The sequence below is a fragment of the Lactuca serriola genome, chromosome 4 (assembly GCF_051521515.1).
Source record: "Lactuca serriola cultivar US96UC23 chromosome 4, Lser_US96UC23_V15, whole genome shotgun sequence".
Lineage (NCBI taxonomy): Eukaryota > Viridiplantae > Streptophyta > Magnoliopsida > Asterales > Asteraceae > Lactuca > Lactuca serriola.
In genome coordinates this window covers 380,618,567-380,623,458 of record NC_136411.1, presented here as the reverse complement: position 1 = coordinate 380,623,458, position 4,892 = coordinate 380,618,567, and the positions used below count along the sequence as shown (strand labels likewise).

General features: G+C 40.1%; 1 non-coding gene across 1 annotated transcript; it reads right to left on the bottom strand.

Annotated features, from left to right (window-relative positions):
* Positions 1-561: 561 nt before the first annotated feature.
* Positions 562-668, bottom strand: LOC145049094 (small nucleolar RNA R71). The gene has a single exon (XR_013683209.1). It is a non-coding gene; the product is annotated as a small nucleolar RNA R71 (small nucleolar RNA).
* Between the last annotated feature and the right edge of the window lie 4,224 nt (positions 669-4,892).

The following is a 4,892-nucleotide window of genomic DNA, read 5'->3' as shown; positions in this document are numbered from 1 at the left end:
CCACTCAAGAATTTAAAGTCCGTTTTCAGCAAGAAAAGGAGCAGCAAATCAGGAGCATCCAGTGCCTCGTTAACAATTGAAGAACCAATTCAAGAAGATATCGAGTACGAGACCGAGGAAGAAGAAGAGCATACTTACGAGCACGAAACCGATTCCGAAGAAGAGTTAGCTATCACAGTGGCTAACATTGATGAAGTCCCCATGGGGGAATGGAAGAAAAGGATGCGTGATGACACCGGGTCGGGGCTTGTGCAACCCGCAATTCCCGCGACCGCTACATTCGAACTAAAAGGCCATATTCTCGCCCAACTCAAGGAGATTCCTTTTTACGGGAAGGATCACGAAGACGCTTACAAGCACTTGGATGAAGTGAATGATGTGGCCGACTACTTCAACGTGCCTAATGTTCCATGCGAGACCCAGCTTCTTCGCATGCTTCCTGTCACATTTAAGGGGGCTGCAAAAGATTGGTTAAAGTCACTTCCTCCCGGATCGGTCACCACATGGGCCAAGATGAAAGAAGAGTTCATAGACCATTTCTGCCCGCCCTCCAAGATAGCCAAGCTAAAGAAAGCCATTGCCAACTTCGAGCAACAACCCGGAGAATCTTTTTATGAAGCTTGGGAAAGATACAAGATCCTACTTAGAAATTGCCCACACCATGACCTTAATAGCCAACAAGAGGTCTCCATCTTCTATGATGGAGTCAATGTCACCACAAGGCAATTGCTTGATTCTCAAGGCCCGCTCACAAAGAAGGCGCCCCCATTAATTAAAGAATTAATTGAAGAATTCTCTAAGCACTCTAGAGAATACCATAATCCGAGAAACGAAGTAAGTCGTGGGGTAGTGAACGCGGCAAATGATAGCATGGCGGCGGTGATAGCTAAGCTTGATAGTTTAGATCGAAGAATGACAAAAATGGATCAAGCAATCCACGCTATTAGGGTAGGATGTGAAAATTGTAGAGGGCCCCATCTCACAAAGGATTGTGATTTGGATGAGAATGGAAATAAGAAAGCTCACGTCTTTTATTCAAGTGGTGATCGATATGATGAAAATTGGCGGAAACCTAAGAAGGATTGGCTACCATACAAGGAGTATAAGAAGGCAAAGGAGGAGAAATGCAAGCAGAAGGAGAGAGGACTATACCAAAAGGAAGAACCGGTAGAAAAGAAAGCCCATTTAGAAGAGTTATTCACTAGATTCATAGCCGCGTCCGAAAAAAGACACAGTGATCACGATGCTGCCATACACGAGACCAGAAACATGCTTAGGAATCAGCAAGCATCAATTCTCAACATTGAGAAACAGCTGGGGTAGCTTGCGCATCAAGTGAATGATAGAAGACTGGGTCAACTTCCAAGTAACACCGAACCCAATCCAAGAATGGAGAATGTAAGTGTAATAACCTCCAGAAGTGAAGAAACATTCACAGAAGCACTAAAAATCTCCAAGAAGAAGGCAAAAAAGGAAGAAGAATCAGATCCAGCAAAACCCGATCCGACTCGCCGAGTCACTCCAATGGACTCGACGAGTCCATACGTAAATAATAAAACTGCCAGTACTTTGAAGCCTTATAATCCTCCTCTGCCATACCCAATCAAAGCCATGCCTGCAGAAAAAGTAAAAGCATACAGAACCTTCATGGAGCATGTTAAAGCTTTACAAGTCAATGTGCCATTTGTGGAAACAATGCTCCAAACACCCAAGTACTTCAACTTGCTTAAGGGACTTTTCGCTGCTAGGAAAGATTTGGCTGAAGTCGCGGAAATATTGATGAGTGAGCTACCTGAAAAGAAGGGTGATCCGGGAAATATGGTGATTCCGTGCCAATTTGGTAATGAAGTTTTTACCCGAGCATTAGCTGATTCAGGTGCAAGCATTAATTTGATGCCCTATTCATTCTTTAAGAAGCTGAATTTACCAGCACCAAGGCCGGTAAATATGAGGATCCATTTGGCGGACAAAAAGATAATTCATCCACAAGGCGTTTGTGAGGATCTCCTTATCAAAGTGGACAAGTTTATTTTTCCAGTAGACTTCGTGGTGGTGGATATGGAAGAAGACCCCAAAATACCAATTATTTTGGGAAGATCATTCTTAAACACCGCGTGTGCTCTAATTGATATATGTGAGTCTACATTGACATTGAGAGTGGGTGATGAGTCGGTAATGTTTAAAGCTATTCCAGAAGCCAAGCAAGAAGAAGAAAAGAGAGAAGAAATCTCATTTATCCAATTGGATGATGAGATATTACAAAAAGAGCTTGAAATTTTGCTAAAAGAAGATCCAAGCAAGTTTTTCCTACACTCTGAAGAAGGTGGAGATGCTAGCAAAGACTTGGAGGAGTTAGAAAAGCTACTGGAAGGAGCCAACTCAGAAAACACTCCAGAATTGATGGAACCCGATCAGACTCGCCGAGTCACCTTGATGGACTCGACGAGTCCAGTCGAATTTAATAAAAACTTGGCCAATGTTGGTCCGTTTGTGATAGTTCTTCACATACCCTGGATTTAGTTACTATTTATGATTCTTTGGAAGAACAAACAGCAGAAGAAGGAAAAGGAATGGAAGTCCAAGACGCCGAGGTGGCATGCCTTGATACAATTCCATTTGGAGAAGGGTTGGACACAGAAAAGGATGAAGACATAAAGGGAAGAAGGGTGGAAGCTGATCGACCATTCACTACTAAACCTAAAGCACGAACCATTACAAAATATGAAGTGATTAAATTTAAAGAGAAGGAGGTACAAGAGAAGGTAAAGAAGAATGGGTTAAAAAAGAAAAAGAGAAAAAGAGAAGCCCAAGCAGCTGAGGAGGATGCTGTGAAAAAGAAAAGAGATGCATTGAAAAGCGCTTACAAGAAAAAGATTCACGCTTACAAGACCAAGTACAAACCACAAAGGACTAGGCGTGCATTCCCGATGCTCGAAGATGACGAAACGTAGACGGGAAGGAGTCTAGCTAATGACTCCTTAAAAAGAAGCGTTTGGCGGGAGGCAACCCGTCATTAGAGTTTGCTTTTCTTTTTCTTTTTAAACTTCTAGTTTATTAGGGTAATTTAGAAATTTAATTTTGATGTTTGTTTTCCTTTTTCTATTACTAGTGTGTTGTTTTGATCTTTTCAGTTTGAAGCTTAGGATTGCATGTGAGGGTCTAGAGTCAAGGTTGATGAAGCGAGAAATCGAGTCTAGGCGAGAGAGGAAACGAAGTTTTGAGTCAAGCTATGAGTCCAATTGATAGAAGGGTTATAGAGTGTTTATTCCCTGAAGATAAATGAGGGAAATTATTAGTTTATATAAGCTCCATACATCAGAAACGGACTTGGGCAGAATAAAATTTTTGTCACACAGTGGTCTACTTGCCGAGTGCATCTTATGGACTCGTCGAGTCCATGTGAAAATTCACGATTCTTCTGCCATTTACGCTTCAACTCGGCGATTCTACATACTTACTCGACGAGTCGCTCATTCTTCTTACGTTTGAGCTGAAGATTTGATGACATTCGATATGGGCATTGGTTCTATTCTTTGAAGATCATTTTCCGAGCATTTCCAAGAGTTTTTCCCTTATATTTGGAGCTTTTATAAAGACCGTACCACACGAGATTTTGACACCCAAGACATGGATGAGTTGTTCCCATGTCTAAAGTCAATTAAAGATGGAGCTGACGAGAAGAGATATCAACCTCGCCACTACTATCCCAGGGGAGTTTGTTCCAAATCTCTCTTTATTTTATTGTTCTTTATCATGCATAATATGCAATGAGGGCATTGCATCAAATAAGTGTGGGGTAGGGGGTTGGTTACATATTAGAAAATTTAGAGTCTTAATTTAGGCTAATTTTAAAATTTTGCATACCGAAAGTATTACTTAGGATCTAAATTAGAAAATTTTGGTAAAAGTAAAATTAGGACTCCATGTTAGAGTTGTGTTGATGATTGCATGAAAACCCAAATGTTTAGTTGAGCCTATATACGTTCTAGTGCATTTGTGGCTTCCTTATTCTAGTGAAATCATGGGACAAAAACACGACCCTGCTCGGCCCGAGGGATGCAATATGTTTAGCAGCCTAAACTTGAAATGTATCCAGGAAGATTGTTATCATTAACCAATAAAGGTTGAGGTTGAGCGCCCCTGCTTAAGCATGTAGGGATTTGAGTGAAAAAAAGTGAGTTACATGTTAAAAAAAAAAGAGAGAGAATTACAAGAGAAATTGTATGAATTTTGGAGCAATTAAAGTGAAAATCAAAAGATCAAAATTCCAAGAAATCCAAAAATTTGAAGATACCCAAAAGTCAAACAATAAAGGTGGTGAATTCAAAGAAATCAAAGATCAAATTATCAAGGAAGTGAAGAATCCAAAAGAGCTACATAGTGGTATCAAAAAGTTGTAATTCTAGATTATGTATGCTCGGGTTGCTCAATTAAAAACACCTTGAGGTTAAGAGGTTTTCTGCGGATGGATTCGGAGGGTTGCATAAAATGAGCATAGTTCGGGATGAGTGGGCAAGTGTTTATGAGGATTGTGAGTATTTAGAGTATGGGAGGTCTTTAGGAAAAATTTTAGACACAAATGCATGCATTGCGGTCTTGGCATAATGGTTGGGTTAGATTGGAGTTGTTATATATGATTCTAATATGTTTAAAATTCAGTTTTGCTTGGGGGCAAGCAAAAGACAAGTGTGGGGTATTTTGATATGTGCATAATTAATTCATATTAAGTATACATTTTTACTCATTTATTAGCTAAATTATTGCATATTATGGACAGAAGGTACTTAAAAGTGTTAAATTATGTTTTTCAGTCCAAAGATGAAGCTCGGAAGCGAAAGGAAGCGGGAGAAACTGTTAGAAGATCGAGAATGGAATCAAGAAGAAAAACACTA